Source organism: Ursus maritimus, unplaced genomic scaffold (assembly GCF_017311325.1).
Source record: "Ursus maritimus isolate PB19 unplaced genomic scaffold, ASM1731132v1 scaffold_11, whole genome shotgun sequence".
Taxonomy (NCBI): domain Eukaryota; kingdom Metazoa; phylum Chordata; class Mammalia; order Carnivora; family Ursidae; genus Ursus; species Ursus maritimus.
In genome coordinates this window covers 41,917,302-41,934,014 of record NW_024423453.1, presented here as the reverse complement: position 1 = coordinate 41,934,014, position 16,713 = coordinate 41,917,302, and the positions used below count along the sequence as shown (strand labels likewise).

Below are 16,713 nucleotides of genomic sequence, written 5' to 3'. Positions count from 1 at the left end.
CTACTAAGTCTCTTCTAGGTCAGGCCTTCACCAGTTCCCACCTGGACTATGCAGTGGTCTTTTAATTGCTCCCCCAGCCTCTAGGCTGTCTTCCCCAAAATACATCCTACACGTGTGTCAGGTTCTTAGTTGCAAATCACAGAATCCATTCTACATTTTTTTTAAAAGATTTTGCTTATTTATCAGAGATAGAGAGAGAGCAGAGGCCAAGGGAGAAGCAGACTCCCTGCTGAGCAAGGAGCCCAACACTGGGCTTGATCCCAGGACCCCAGGATCATGGGACCTGAGATGAAGGCTTAACCTACTGAGCCACCCAGGCGCCCCTCCCTACCCCCACCGTTCTGCATGTTTTAAAGGCATTTACTACAGCAGGATACCAGGTTACAGCCAGTCCTAGGACTAGGCTGAATCACATTTAGAACTGGTCTGGTAAGGGAGCGGCTACCACCACCAGTGAGAAGAAATTCATCTTCTAAATGATCACTTTGACCCTTGTCTTCCTATTAAAGACAAAGGAAGCATGGCGGACATGGAGACATGCTGCCCACATGGCTGTGGGCAGACAGCCTCCACCAGCAGCTCCTTCAGAGTATGCCTCGACCACAGATAGCTACTCACCCAAAAACATGCCCTTCTAAGGACAGTCCACATCAAACGACTGTTGAAGACAAGGGTACAAAAGCCCAACCATTTGTGCCCAACGATGGACAGCACTGATGGGCCATAAACACTGCAAAGCTCCCTGCGGTGCTGGCCTCAGCTCTGCAGCCTGATACTGCAATCTGACCTCTCCCTCCACCCGACCCTGCCTCTGCCCCGCCTTCCCAAGGTGTTAATCCTTCATAAATATCCTGCACGCCAAACTCTGTCTCAGCAACCGCTTCTAAGGAACACACACTGTGGTGGAAAACCACCTCCAAGAGCTCCCAATTACAGTTACAGAGAAGGTTTTCATTCACCCATCCCCACCCCTTCCTAAGATTTTAGTCTAAGATCTGCAAACAAAATATGAAATGCTCAGACTCTGTCACCTTGCTGACGTTTCCTTAGTCACTCTTGCTTAAGTGACGTTCATCCTCTAACAGATTCCTCCACAACGGCTCAACGGTATATTATTCCCTGAGGTGGTGTAATGTGTAAAGCTGGTTTTCTAGCCTTGCTACTTGAAGGACAGCCTGGCTGGATATAACTCATGGTTATCAGTTTCCATAAGATCTTCTGAAAATGTGGCTCCACGGTGACCTCGTTTTGGAAGTCATTTTGAGAAAGTGATGATGGTCAAGTTCATTTTGCCCTTGTATATTTATTTAATCTTTTTGCAAGCAATCCTTGGGAATGTTACTTCCTTCTCTCCGAAGTCTAATACTTTATCTAGGCTGTATCTCTGCATGGTCATTTTGGGTTAATTTGCCTAAGTACCTGATGGACTCTTCCAGTTAATACGTTCAGGTCTTCTTTTCTAAGCGATTTTAAATATTAGGACCACTGGGGCACCTGGGTGGCACAGCCGGTTAAAGCACCTGACTCTTGGTTTCAGCTCAGGTCATGATCTCAAGGTGAAATCGAGCCCCATGTTGACCTCCATGCTTAGGGCAAAGTCTAATTAAGACTTTCTCTCCCTCTCCTTCTGCCCCTCTCCCACGGGCATGCGCGCGCTCTCTTGCTCTCTCTCTAAAAATGAATAAAATCTTCAAAATAAAAAAAATAATAAAGAGTACCACTGCACAATTCTGTTTTTCTTCTTCACAGCCCAATTATACATGAATTGTTGTTTCTTTGTTACCATCTTCTATTTCCAACCCTTTCCCTCTGATCCTTTTTGCTTCATGGAATAGTTTAATTTCCCAAGCAAGATTTCAGGTTACCGAAATCTGGTACAACCTATCCAGGAGACTTATGTTTGACACCACAAAATGTGCCCCATGCTGTGGCCAGGCGCCCCTCCCGACATTCTGAGCATGCCCTACTCACCATTCTCACCCCAAATTGGCTCCCCTTTTCTGAAATCTTATAATTTCACTGCCCAATTCATTTTAGTGGTATAGAACATTTTAGCTGGGTGATAAAACTGTAGTACTATCCCACACGCATTAGCAGGTCATGAGCTCAAAACTTATTCTCCAAACAGAACACAAACTTGAATACTGGGGAACAGGACATTTTTCTTTTCCCCTTCAGTACATAATATGCTTTCAAATGCTAATTCAGATGATGTACAAACATGTGCTTACTCACATCATAGCTAAAGACTAAAGTTACAGTGCTGGAGTTCATTACAGACTAGTATAATTTATTTGCAAATATTTATGAGCACAAAATACACCTAAGTTGTCTTTATCCTCCCACCAGGGTCCCCCTGACCGTCACTCTACATCCTTACGGCTTGTACCTAGCAACCCCGTCCTCTCCTCCCACATGGCCCCCTGAACTCTAACCTCTCTTACTACTCAGCAAGGCTAGTCACTCTGGAAAAACAAGCTGAGATTCAAGTGAATGCATCCATCCTTGACAATGACATGTTGCCAGTGGTAAATGCGATGAAGAGGCAAAAAGTCAAGGATTCTACTTCTCATATATCCTAAGTTTCATTCATTTGTTTAAAAAAAAAAAAAAGCCTTTTTGTAGAAACAAATCTTATAACCTAGTTAAAAGAATCACAACATTCTGCTAGTTCTACGGGATAAATGAAAAAAGTTATCATTTATAAGAAAATTTATATTACACTAGCCAAGCAACAAAATAATTATTCTAATAAGTCAATTTTTCTCTTGGGTAGGATAAAACACAAAGAATCAAAACATTCAGCCTTCATTACACATTTAAAAGCAAAGGTTTCAATATGTGTATTAAAAACAATGTATTTTTGAGGGGCGCCTGGGTGGCACAGCAGTTAAGCGTCTGCCTTCGGCTCAGGGCGTGATCCCGGCATTATGGGATCGAGCCCCACATCAGGCTCCTCCGCTATGAGCCTGCTTCTTCCTCTCCCACTCCCCCTGCTTGTGTTCCCTCTCTCGCTGGCTGTCTCTATCTCTGTCGAATAAATAAATAAAATCTTTAAAAAAAAAAAAACAATGTATTTTTGAAAAGCAGTGAGTTTTCTGTTTTTTATTAAAGATTTGCTTCTAGTCTCAGCTATGACTCTTTCACAACCTCACATTTCATGACCTTTAATCATTTTCAAAGCACTTTACAACCAGTATCTCATTACATTCTTGCAATGAGGCTGGCAGGACAGACGTCAGCCTTATTTTGCTTCTTGCAGTGAAATACTCAGAAGTCAAATGACTTGCCCCAAACCAATCACTAGCAACCTGCAGGACCCAGGTTCTCTGACTCCTGGTCCTGACTCTGGCCACAAAACCAAATTAAGGCATTAAATAGTATATACCCAAAGCTTTTCTCTTACCTATTAATATTTCAGCGTATCCAACAGGACATCCTAACAGATTTTTCAAAGCTATATCCTAGCAGTTGTATAATGGCTGAATTTGAAAAATGGTAGTAACTCATAGAATTACTCATTTTGTTATATTTCAAATAGCTGCCTATTTGTGCCACTGAATCTTAATTCTTTACTATTTAATATGGTTAATTCTGTCCTAGTTCATGTTTAAAAACTATGCTCCGGGGCGCCTGGGTGGCTCAGTCGTTAAGTGTCTGCCTTCGGCTCAGGGCGTGATCCCAGGGTCCTGGGATCAAGCCCCACATCGGGCTCCTCCGCTGGGAGCCTGCTGCTTCCTCTCCCACTCCCCCTGCTTGTGTTCCCTCTCTCACTGGCTGTCTCTCTCTCTGTCAAGTAAATAAATAAAATCTTAAAAATAAAGAAATAAATAAAAATAAAAACTATGCTCCAAGGGCAGGAAAGAATAATAGCCAGAACTCTGAAATGTGAAAATTCCCTTGCATTTTAAAAATGATTAAGGGAAAAAGTGAATTAAACAAGAAAGTTATAGCAATGGAAAACATCACATGAACATTTGCTAAGTGTTAAGGCTCTTGAAAAGTTTCCTAAGTGAGAAAGCACTCACCAAGTCAAGTGTGAGAAACTGAAATTATGTCTTTGTTTTAATGCACAGTTTACAGAGTTTAAGATGAACCTTTAGGCATCTCCGAGCTGTTCCAACTAAAAATAAATCTCAAGTATTTGGGTCAATAGAAATAAACATGGTCAGAAAGACTAGGGGAAAAAAAAATCACCCAGTACGATGAGACTTCGCAATAACCGGCTTTCTAGACATTTCGTATCTAGGAATAAGGTCATGGACCCCAGAGCTATCTTCCAAACAGAAGGGAATAATGTGAAAAATCTAAGATGATGTAGATTTCCCAGGAGTGACAGCAGAGTGAGCACTCCCGGGGCAGAGAGATCAAATAACAAGCTATAAACCCCAAATGCTGTAACTGGGTCTAATGGTCAAAGTGAATCTGCACGAACTGTCTCCGTACCAGAAGGTAATGTCTATTACCAGCCGCACAAGACAGTCTTAGTAATTTCCAATTTTTCCCTTATCTGAAGATCTTTTCAAAAGTAATGTTAAGCTGAGCATTTCCAGCAGGGCACATTTAAATGCACGTCAGCCATATTAAAAGCTTCTGTGGTTCAATGCCCAGTTTAACACGTAATAATTCACAGGTCAACCAAAGTATAAGTTTATATGTTAATGGACCTTTGTGTTAAATCCCAAAGAGTTGGAGCAAATCTTATATTCCAGAAGTAGAGGACCTAAACATATTGGGCAGTAAAGGCTTATTGTGACAAAGGCAATGCTAGGTGCCAACGTCAATAGCTGTTCTCCCTTCCTCCTTTGAAGTCATTCTTAGACCAGGCACATGGCTGCAGAGAGACTCCTTTTCCCAGCCGACCCTGCAACGGAGATGCAATCATGTTGACTAAGTTCTTGAAATGAAATGCATATTAGAATTTTGGAGCTACTTCCAGGAAGTGACCCTAAAGGGAAATCGAAGGCCAAATGCCACTGCAGCTCCTCCCTCTTTCCTGGAAGCGACAGGAACACGATCCTGCAGGCTGAGCAGTCATTTTGAACAGGGAGACAGAAGGAGCCAAACCGTGATGACCATGGAGCTACCCCGAGCGCTGGCCTGCCCCCTGCTCTCTCCGATGAGCGGTTGAGAAGCAAACTTCTATCCCATTCACTCCACTTCCATCTTGCTTATGCCACTAGGTTTTCTGTCTCCTGAAGCTGATCCTAATCCTGATACACTGCTTCAGCAGGGATGGTCAGGAGAGGAGTAACACTTGCACACATCCTGAGAGTTCCTACCGTGTGCCAGAAAATACTCTACGTACACTATTTATTTACTTTATCCTTGCAACAACCTTGGGAGGTGCACGTGCTAAGCCCCATGTCCCCAGTCAAGCTCCCAGTTCCCACTGTGGTGTCTTCAATAGTGACTCTTCCCTGCCAAACCCTGCCCATCCTTCCCAAAAACCTTTGAGAATCTTCTCTTTATCCTGTCATGCTGACATTTCACAATGTGCTCGGTGGGCCCCCCGGACTTTCATGCTGTAGGCTTTTCTCTGGTTCCTCTGTCAGTTTCCATCTTCACCCATTTTCAATCTTCCAGAATTTTTTTTGACATTTCTTAACAACTGATAGCTCCTCTCCCAAACATTTATTCATTATGGGCTTTTTCTACCTTTTAAATTTCTGTACGGTCATATCAAATAAGGTCTTGGGGGACAGAGGAGACTAAGTCATGTGGTTACTCTGGAATCGATTTCACAATTAGGAATAAAAGAGCATGAGTGTGTGCGTGCGTGCATGTGTATGCATGTGTGTGTGTGTGTTTTCCTTTGGTCTCAACAGGTTAAGATAGGTCCGGATCAACAAAATGGAACCTTAACAAGACCAAATGTAACTTGAAAGCTTTTTTTTTTTTTTTTGAGAAGGTAATTAACTACTTAAGTCTATGTTGAGAAAGAGAACCTAACAGTTCCTGGTGAAAAGAAGAAAAAGGAAAAGAGAAAAAGGAAGGCTTAAGGGGTTGTTTTGTTTTGTTTTTTTGGTTTTGTTCTTGGTTTTGTCTGGCCATAAAATCAACATGGGGTCCCTGTGGGAAGAGACTGATACAAGTACTAATGAAATCTTAGTCCTCGTTAAAATAAGCAGAGTCCAGACCAAAAAAAAAAGAGTTCATTGCACATGGCTGGCACCATTCTGATCTCAACTGAATCACTTTATCCGGTACTGGCCAAACTTACACTAAAAAAAAAAAAGTTCAGATCAAATTAACATTAGAACGGAAAAAAAAGTGGGGAATAATTTAGCCTGAAGAAGTAACAAAATAATAATTAGGTATAATCAACCTAGGGATGAGATTTGATAATGGTCTCCAGATCTATGCAGAACTGCCGTCTGTCTGATGGCAGAGAGAGCGGACTGGGTCTGTGTTGCTTCAGAGGGCAGGCTGGAATCAACTGGTAGGAGGCCTACGACGGCAAACGTGAACGCACAGGCAAACATCATCTTAACAATGAGAGAGGCTCAAAAACGGAAAGTCGGTTTCAGAGGTGGTGAACTCCCCGTCACCTGAGGTAGCCAAGCTAAGCTGAATCATCAATCAAGCGTGAAGGGCGTCATCAAAGGACTGATCTCTTCACTGGCAGAGCTAGAAGATTCCTGTCCAGACCGATGAGAGGGAGATGTGCCGCAGCCTTGCCTAACCATGCTGCGTGATGCCGTGGGCCAGGAGCCATGGGCAGAAGAAGGCTGGCCAACTTCCAAAGCTCCCCAGGTCGTGCTGGGCCATAGAGCCTGAGATGAGTCTCTGTGGGAACGTGACTGCCCGGGACCAGGGCTCGTAAGATAGAAGGTATGGTCTCGGCACCACGAAACAGGGAGTTCAAGTCTCAACCCCCTCTCTGAATACTAAAGAAGGAGGGAAAAAAAACGCATTGTGTCTAGGAGGGAAAAAAAACGCATTGTGTCTAGGATAAGCCTGATAAAGGTTTCAGAAAATGAGAGGCAGCCCAAGTTCTCCACGTAAGACTAGACTCAAAGCAAGACAGAACCCGGTCCAGGCTTGCGCTGTGCATACACGCTACAAACGCAGAATCAGCTACGCTCTGCGGTATTGTGAGCGTCCGCTTAACTCCAGTGGGCTCTATTCCATGAAAGGCTGGGAAAAGCTCAAAGTGGATAGGACTGCAGAGTCTGGAACAGACTTTGTCTTGCATATGCTGAATAAACTTCTAAATGGCAACTTCTCAATTTCCAGCTTCTAGCTAGCTTCCAAAGTGACTCAAACAGAAAAAGAGGCGGGCCAGCCTTGCCCAGAAGAGCCGAGTGAGAAGACCCTGGGGATCCAGAGGGTCACAGGATCTCAACTCCTCATTGTTCTCCCTCTACATAAACACTAAGGGAAAAAACATTTTGCATCTTGAGAAGAGAGTTTAAAGAACCGTCTTCACCCTCCACCTCCCTACCCGCCTCCAAAAATACAGTCTACACATACACACTCTCTGTCTCTCTCTCTCCCTCTCATACACACACACACTCTCACATATTGCAATTATCCATGTATGGCGTATTAAAGAATGCACCGCCTCTATTCCAGAATCCTGCAGAAAACATTTTTATGAACCAATTCACTAAAACACATGTTCCAGGATTTCAAATTAAACAGCGAGCCGGAAATGAGTGGGAGAGCAGGGAAGGCTGGCCTCGGCCCTTCTTGGCTCTACGGCTGCAATCTGCTTCTCTACCCAAAGTGGACTTTTAGGAAGAGTTCCCAGCAGGGGAGGGCCCCTCACAGTCTCTTCATCCTCGTGGGGAGCAGCAAAAAGCATATAAAGGACTGAAGGGGAAGGACCCCCTGCACAGGACTCCTCAAAACTCCTGGCTCCATCCAGTGTCTGTGAAGCAAGCAAGATGCTCATTTTCCATCCTCCTCCATCTCCTCCCACCCGCTTCCTCAAACTTACAAAGACTCAGAGAGCGGCAGGCAGGCTGAAAGGGAGCTGTGCCTTAAATCTTACAAAATGAAAAGAGAAGGCAACATAACATTTTTCTTTATTTAGCCAAAAACTTCAAAATGCTCAAACATGGGCCCTGGCTTTTGAAAGCTCTACAGATGTCAGTAGAAGCTGAAGCTTGGAGCTGTGTACCTGGGTGTTCACGGCATAGTCCTTTCAAGTTCTCTTTATTTGTGAAATGTTTCATAAGAAAAAGAAAACAATTTTAAGCATTTCTGTTATCTGTGAAAACAGAAAATAGTAAAGAATAGAAAGAATACAGGGGCACCTGGGTGGCTCAGTTGGTTAAGCGTCTGCCTTCAGCTCAGGTCATGATCTCAGGGTCCTGGGATCGAGCCCCACATCGGGCTCCCTGCTTGGCGGGGACTCTGCTTCTCCCTCTCTCTCTGCTCCTTCCCCATTCATGTGCTCACGTTCTCTCTCTCTCCTTTCTCTCAAATAAAATAAAATTAAAAAAAAAAAAAAAAAAAAGAAGAGTAGAGAGAATACGTCCTTGACAAGAAGAGCCAGTTTATTTGGGGAGTAGGTTTACTGTCCATGCCTGGTGTGTATGTGTGTCTTCTGTGTGGTGTGAGTGTGGGCTGTGTGTGCGAGATTGCTATGTATATGCTGTGTGTGAGGCTTGCGTGGTTGGTTTGGTTGTTGTTATGTGAGTGGTATTCACGTCATCACGTTCTAATTTCAAGTCTGTGTGTTCAGCACACCAAGCTGCTCCAACAGACAGGTGATTCAATAACGTGGAAAACGCTTTACCTGAGAAGCAGGCTTTAAAAACATGTCTTTGAAAATATGAATAAAAAAATGGGAGACCTAATTTACTGAAATTAACTCTCTTGGTAGATGACTCCATGGAGCAAAAGGCTTTAAACCGGGTTAGAGTCACAGGTTTCTCTCAAGGGCCACAGGTGCGACAGGATGTTTTCAGCTTCAAAAGAATGAGGCCTAACTCAGAACAAGGTAAATTAGAGGATTTCTCTCCCATGACTCCCATGACGTGAAGTCCTAGACAGTTCAAGGCAGGTGGGCCCAGCTGTGGAAACTTCCTACCTTGCCATCCCCTCAGCATCACACCCTCACTGGTGTTGAGATGAGGAAAACTTTCCCTAAAGTCCTCAAGCAACAATGCCTTCAAAACTATTGTTCATAAACATCTAACCTGAAATTATTTGCTGGCAAAATTGAGGGGACAACCATGACACTGTCATGGTCACACCAGATACACATCTTTGCAAAGGCGGATGACTTAGATGGACATATGTCTCTGGGGTTGGGGTTAGGGTCAGTCTTCCCTTCCATGCATGGCCTCCCCAGCTGAGTAATAAGATTGGTCGGGGCGCGGGGCGGGGGGGAGGTTTGGAAGGTAACCATGCCTTTGGCTCAGTGGGTCTCCCCATCCCCACTGTAAGAGAGCAGCCGAAATAAAGTGTTCAGTGATTTAAAAATCTTGTGTTTCGTTTTTTGAAACTGTAGTTTAGGCCAGTCTTCTGAAGTAATGCCTGGGCAAGTACTGGTTGATCCTTTTTAAAGAACTTCTATCCATTAAATCTATAGCCTAATCTATTTTGATACTCTGACTCTGCATGGGATTCTCTTCAACCAACCACCTTTCCGATTTGCAGGGACACCCCCTGCAGTGAGGCTGGCTTGGCACTCTAGGAATTCATCTCCAGACTCTTCCAGCTTGGGCTGACATCCACTCCCTAAGCACCGCTCCAGACGCCTCCGTTAACATGCTGAGACGCCTTCCTACGTGTTTACTAAGGAGCTGCTTCTCCTCTCCTAGGTCCCCCCCACACCTCCCCGGGATTGAGCAATGAACGGGTGAACACCTGGCAGAGCATTCCCCGCCACGCTGCGCTGCCAGCACCCCCATCTCGGAGCGGGGTCTAGAATATCACCGAATCAGCTCTGTTACAGCTTCTCTGACAGCTCTGCCGCCTCAACCCTCCCAAGCGCTGCTAAGGACAAAGCCCTTCCTTCGGTTCCCTTTCCCAGCCCCGCAATCACGCTCCTCAGGTGAGACTGCCTGCGGCCGGGGCCTCACGGGGATAAACACCACCTTCGCAGAAGGGCTCTCCCTGGCTCCCAGCCGTCGGAGGGGATCACGGATTACAATTCATCATTTCTTGATCAGTTTCCTCTCTTTAGTGTGAATTTCCCTAACTCAAGATGTCTTATTTTTTAATGATGTACCTTATGGCATAATAAGCAAAAATAAAAATAACAATTTCACTGCCAAATGAAAACACTGACTATTGGCCGGGGCGTGCTCAAGGATGGCTCGTGTGCCCCGTGGCAGGCCCCGTGGCAGGCGGGGGCTTATGGGCTCTGAACTGCAGCCCCAGGAGCTGTTATAAGCACAAAACAAAGCAACATTTGGGGAACTCTATCCCAGAACCCAGCACAGACTCGGTCAGCACTAGTACCTTTCGTTACAAGAGGTTTTTTTTTTTTTTTTTCTTTTTTTGACGTGTTTTACTATATTAGTTCCCGGTGTACAAAACAATGATTCGATATTTGTCCATATTCAAAATGATCACCACAATTAGTTAATACTGCTCATCATTCTTTTCTGTCAAAAATTCAATATCATGAACATCTTTCTCAAATACTTAACTACGACGTTACCTACATGGATGTCCCACTGGACATATAAGTTGTTTCTACTTCTTTCCCAATATAAATTAGGTTGATTACAATTTTCTCCCAGTATAAATAGATGGACATCTCTGTGAACGTATCGTGTCTCCTTAAGAAACTCTTCAGAGTGTAGTATCTTTAAAGCGTACACGCACTTCGGTAAGTGCTGCCAACTGCACACATGACCCCTTAAATGGGTCCTCACAATCCTGTGAGGTGGGTGCTCGCGTTGTCCCAGGCTTGCAGGTGAGAGGACAGAGGCTCAAGATTATACAGCTGGTAAGCGAGAGAGACAGGGTTCACACCCCGAGCCCAGGGCCTTCCCCACACCAGTTCCAGCTTCTCAAAGGCGGAGCGTCTCCCCTGGAAGCCAGGGAAGGGTATAGGCCAGAGCAGCGCACCCATGTTACGGCACAGCCACCGTCCACCTGAGAAGAGCCCCCTAGGTCCCACGGCAGGCCACGTGGGGGCAGCTTCGTGACAGCACTGTCCTGAATGCCTTACGTGTATTTAATTCTTACAACAAACTCTGCAGTGGGTACGATTAAGAACACCCATATTTTAAGGAAGGGAAACTAAGGCACAGTGCGCGTTGGCAACTTGCCAAAACGTGGCCAGCTGAGAAGTAGGACATCCGATTCAAACCAAGGTGGTCTGGCTCCAAGCACATCATTTAGCCACTGAGTGACTTCCTAGCTTGAGGCTGGAAAAAATACCCGACCTCAGGTAAATATTACCATATCCGCCTGTGCCTCACCATCTTCTTTCACAGCCCTGCCCACGTGAACCACCTCAGGTTCCTGACCTTGGCTCATTTCTTTCACTTCCTGTCCCTCCTCCTGTCCAGCCGTCTCCTCCTTACCTCCGCCTGCTGCTCTCCCTCCCACCCACTACCCTTCCACTCACCCATCCTTGTCCCACTTTCTCGTCTGTTCTTTTCCACCCTGCCCGCAGCCCTCACCCAGCATTATAGGAAGCCAGAAAAGACGCAAGTAAGAAGAACTAAACTAAAAACTTGGCTCTTTTTTTTTTTTTTTAGTTTTATTTATTTGAGAGAGGGAGAGAGCACGAGCAGGGGAGAGGCAGAGGCAGAGGGAGAAACAGACTCGCTGCTGAGCAGCGAGACCGATGCAGGACTTGATCCCAGGACCCCAGGACCACGACCCGAGCAGAAGGCGGACGCTCAACCGACGGAGGCACCCAGGCGCCCCTAAAAACTTGGCTCTTAAACACATTATTTCATGTGTCGCCAAAGTCATGTGTTCTTTCTCTTAAAAACTATACATTCCTTGAGACTAGAGTCTGTATTTATAAGCTACTAGCTAACCAATATGCTTCGGGGGGCTTTCTAGTAACTATGCAAAGCCAGTTTCCTATTACCACCACATTGCCTTTTACTCAGTAATTACAGCAGAATGTTCATTTTCCGCAGGTCCGATCTGGCAAGACTGAGATATTTTATGCATAACCTTGAGACTCAGACAATGATTTAAGCAAAATTTTGCACATATTTATTATGTAATATAGATTCAAAATAGTCATTGAAGATCTTGCCAACTGATGCATCATTAATTTGGAAAATGTAATGATTTGGACAAGGGTGAGTGATAATTCAGATTTTCAATAAACTCCCTCTATTTTTAATCCAGGATGAACTCAAAAGAAAAATATTTTAGTACTAGGCATTTAATTATTAAGAACTATCTACAATCGGGGTGCCTGGGTGGCACAGCGGTTAAGCCTCTGCCTTCGGCTCAGGGCGTGATCCTGGCGTTCTGGGATCGAGCCCCACATCAGGCTCCTCCGCTATGAGCCTGCTTCTTCCTCTCCCACTCCCCCTGCTTGTGTTCCCTCTCTAGCTGGCTGTCTCTATCTCTGTCGAATAAATAAATAAAATCTTTAAAAAAAAAAAAAGAATTATCTACAATCAAACCAGCATGTTAATTATAAGTTACTATCATCATGGGTGTTTTGATCAGCCCCCTTGAGCTAAATTATGTATTTTCTTTTAAAAAACTTTTTTCTTTTTTAGGGGTGCCTGGGTAGCTCAGTAGGTTAAGTGTCCAACTCGATTTCGGCTCAGGGTCATGAATGAGATCCAGCTGCATGTTGGGCTCCGAGCTTTGCTGGGAGTCTGCGAGAGGATTCTCTCTCTCTCCCTCTCCCCCCCACCCCACCCAGCCGGCACAAGTACATGCAGGTGCGTGCACTATCTCTCACATAAAAAAATCTTTTTAAAAAAATGTTCTTTTTAATAATCTTTAGGTGAAAGTTTCCATAAGTCCATTCCGTTTATGTGAATTAACATTTCAATATATGTAACTAGATGGTACTACCCTATCTTGTTTTTCTTTCTACTCAGAATAGAGGGAACCTAAAGGAAGAAATGAGAGTAAGTCAGAATTTTCTAATCATTTCAACTGACATCACACCCACTTTGAGAAATTCAAAGTCTGGTGGCTTGATCCCTGGACTCCGGTCTCAGCCCCAACACCTCTCTGTTGTGGCGAGAACTGAAACCTTGAGAAGCATGGGTCTCAATAGCCACGATAAAACTGAAATAAGGCTATTTTCTCTTGGGAGGTTCTTACAAATTAAATAAGCTAGTACTTATTAAAAATAAAAAATAAAAAAAAACAGAAATGTTAAAGGTTAATAAATGTTTCTACACCCAGAATCTTGGTTTCATTACCCCTGTTTTCCAGATGAGATCTGTTCTACAAGCTTATTTAGAGCATATGAGAACACACTGCTATGTGCTTTAAATTAAAAAGTGTGGTATGTTAGTAACTGCACAGAAAACCCAGTACGTGAAAGCATAGTTTTAATAATTAACATTTTAATTTCATTTCTAAATGAATTGTATACACTACAAAAGGCATATACACTTAGTGTAATAAAACTGTAGCAAGCAGAGTTCAGTGCAGGACTTGCCCATATGGTGATATGTGCAAATGTGAATAAGACGCCCCCTCTGGGAGGACATCACTCCACAGGCAGCGGGCCGGCCTGCCAACCCCGTGTGCTGCGGCATAGAGTAAAATACGCAAGTCAGCCTGTCCCTCTTAGCCCCCCTCCCTGAAGGCTAGAACAGACCTAACATTTCAGGGCTTCAATTTCTATGAAAATTTTAGGGTTTCAATTTCCATAAAAATTAAAAGCTAGATATTTCATTTATTTGCTATAATAAGTGTGCTAGAGTCTCTTACTCAGGTTTCTATTTTATGGTAGAAATCACAGGTACTGAGTGCTACCAAATATATCCAAAACGAGCCATTACAAGAAAAATACTCTAAAAGTTATATTGGTGTAGAAAATTAATATTGTAATAGCTTTAAATAACTTTTGGGTACCAAAAGTCTTTATTCAGAAAACCAAAAGAAACCCTAAAAAAAAAAAAATACTAAACTGATCAGGTTAGGAAAAAAAAAAAAAGTACAATCTTGGGGCACCTGCCTGGCCCAACTGGTAGAGCACATGACTTTTGATTCAGGGTTGTTGAGTTTCAGCCCCACACTGGGTGTAGAGATTACTTAAATAAACTTTTTAAAAAGTACTGTATTAAAAAATAAATGCACAAACCATACAAATTGGAATAAAATGACTAACGGGAAAAAATATTTAAAGTTGTCCCTAAACAGACTTAGAGGAGTAAAAGTGATTTTTACTAACCACCTGCATAATTACAGAGGGAAAGAAAACAGACATGGACCACTGAGAAAATAATACGAAACACGGGTGACTTAATTTCATAGGATTAGCACTATAATCACCATCTACCTAATCAAAATCCCTAACAAGGGGTTTAAACAAAAAATTCCCTGCAGTCCAGACTCTCCCTCTCTTTAGCCAGTTTCCCGTTCCACTTACTTCCTACCTACTGTCTCTTCTCTTTTCTTGTCGATATCACAGGTGCGCAGGTCTCCGGGTGCACCTCTGTCCTTCTCCAGTTTTCCCTTTTATCCCCAATTCAAAAGCAGAAATACAAAGAAATTGTAAATAATGTGCATTCAAGTGACAGACCTTGAACTCAGCAGGAAACCTGGTATCTGTGTGTCCATAAACCCCATTCCATGTGCCACAGATACATTTCAGAACTCTTGAGGACCATGCCCACGAAACAGCTCTGAATTCAGGGGTTTGGTTCTGTGATGTTTGTTTTGTTTGGTTTTAGCCTCATTTTTTTTTTCAAAAAAACTAGTATTTTTGTTTCCAACGAGGAGAAGTGTAACTTTAATGGACCCTTACTGTACTCATGATAACTTTAAGAAATTCAGGCAATTAGGGATAACCTTCCTCCTTAATTATGGTCTAAATGTGGTGAATTAATGAAACTCCTTCCCAACTACCTAAGCACGCTTTCAAATTAAAACGAAGCCCGAACTGACAACCCAGGTTAACTGGATTAAAAGATTAAGGCATGGGGAGCCAGTGCTTTCTCCCTCTCTCCCATTTCAACCGCAAACCACCCCAGCCCTCTAATGACTGGAGGAGTCACTGTGAAGGCGCCCAATTACCCATGAATTACACCAACCGTAACCAATTTCAAGATCACAGATCAGACTTTCCCAAAACACAAATCTGCTAATTAAGTTACATGAAAGCCAAACTAACAGGCAATTTGGATGTGACATTCATCCACCTGAAAGTGGACTGATAGGCGAAGTGTGAGTGTTTACAATAACAGAGCTACTCCTCACGGTTAGCGCGGTTATACACCTGGCTGACTGCAGTTAAAATACATGGAAGCAGGAAGGGACTCATCTTGATGCAAGCATTTCCAGGAAACAGCAAAAGGATTCCCCCACCAAGCCCATCAACGGCTCACAGGGATCTGCTTTGGCTCGTGAGGCAACCCACAGGCACTCGTCTGTGCTATGCTGAAACCGGTAAGGAAACAGGTCGAAGGCACCTACACAGACGCAACACAGCACGTACAGCCCGCCAGCCGTCTCGGTAACTGCATTTTTCTGGATTCTCATCAAAGGAGTGCGGCTCGATTTCAAGGCTTTGCCTGGGAAGCTTCAGTGTATACCGAAACACTCGTCAATCTTCCCACTTATTTCCCACAAGAAAAAAAAATCCCGAAGAGAAGATACTTGTTCCCAACACGTGTTGACTGCGGAAACAGCATGAAGAATTCCCTTGGATAGGCTCTTAAAGATGTGCAAAAACATGATTAGGAAATAAAAGCCCATGGGGCCAAAAGGCTAGGTTCAATGAGTTGGTCAGAAAAGGTGTGGGGCTTGCAGCTCCCTGGAGCTCTGGCAATCCAACACCGACGTAGGCCCAGAGGGCCCGGAAGAAACCAGAAGTCACTGCCAGTCCATTAGAGCACCAGCCCAATACCACGGTTATTTCCTAGGAACCCCAGACTTGGGGGAGAGCAGGAAGAAGAGATGAGGAAACCCTTACAGGGACCCACAAATGAGTGTGTGTTACAGGTGGAAAACCCCCTACTTCAGAATGTGACCTTATTTGGAAATAGGGCCTTGCAGACATAATTAGTTAAGATCAGACGATTATGGCGTAGAGTGGGCCCCTCCTATAATACGACTGCTGTCCCTCTAAGAAGAGGGCCACGAGAGGACATGGAGAGACACAGGGAGGACGTCGTGTGATGACAAAGGCGGAGACCAGAATGATGCATGGAAGCGGCAAGCCGAGGAACACCGCAGGTTACCAGCCAACCAGCAGAAGCAGGGGCAAGGAAAACTGCCCTGCAGGTCTCAGATGGAACCTTGCTTTCAGACTCCCAGCCTCCAGAGCTGGGAGAGAACCAATGTCTGTTGTTTTAAGCCACCCAGTCTGTGGTACTTGGTGACGCAGCCCGAGGAAAAGGGAATACACTGCACTTGAACTTGGGTTTCCTTCTCTTGCCTTCCTCCATCCTGCCCCCTCAGCTGGCAGATACACCCACGGCACTGTGAAAGGGCTGCAGGGAATCCCCAGTCTGTGGTTTGGTGGGGGAATCTCTCTTAAAGTGTCACACGACAGGCCAGGCTATCCTAGGCCCTTGTCCGGACTTCATTCCTTCCCTCCAGGTCCCACCCTGCCCCTGAGCACCACCCTGCTCC

General features: G+C 44.4%; 1 protein-coding gene across 6 annotated transcripts in view; it reads right to left on the bottom strand.

Annotated features, from left to right (window-relative positions):
• The window catches only part of TMEM131L (transmembrane 131 like), a 155,350-nt gene that overhangs the window by 117,386 nt on the left and 21,251 nt on the right, over positions 1–16,713 (bottom strand). The gene's annotated exons all lie outside the window — the stretch shown is intronic.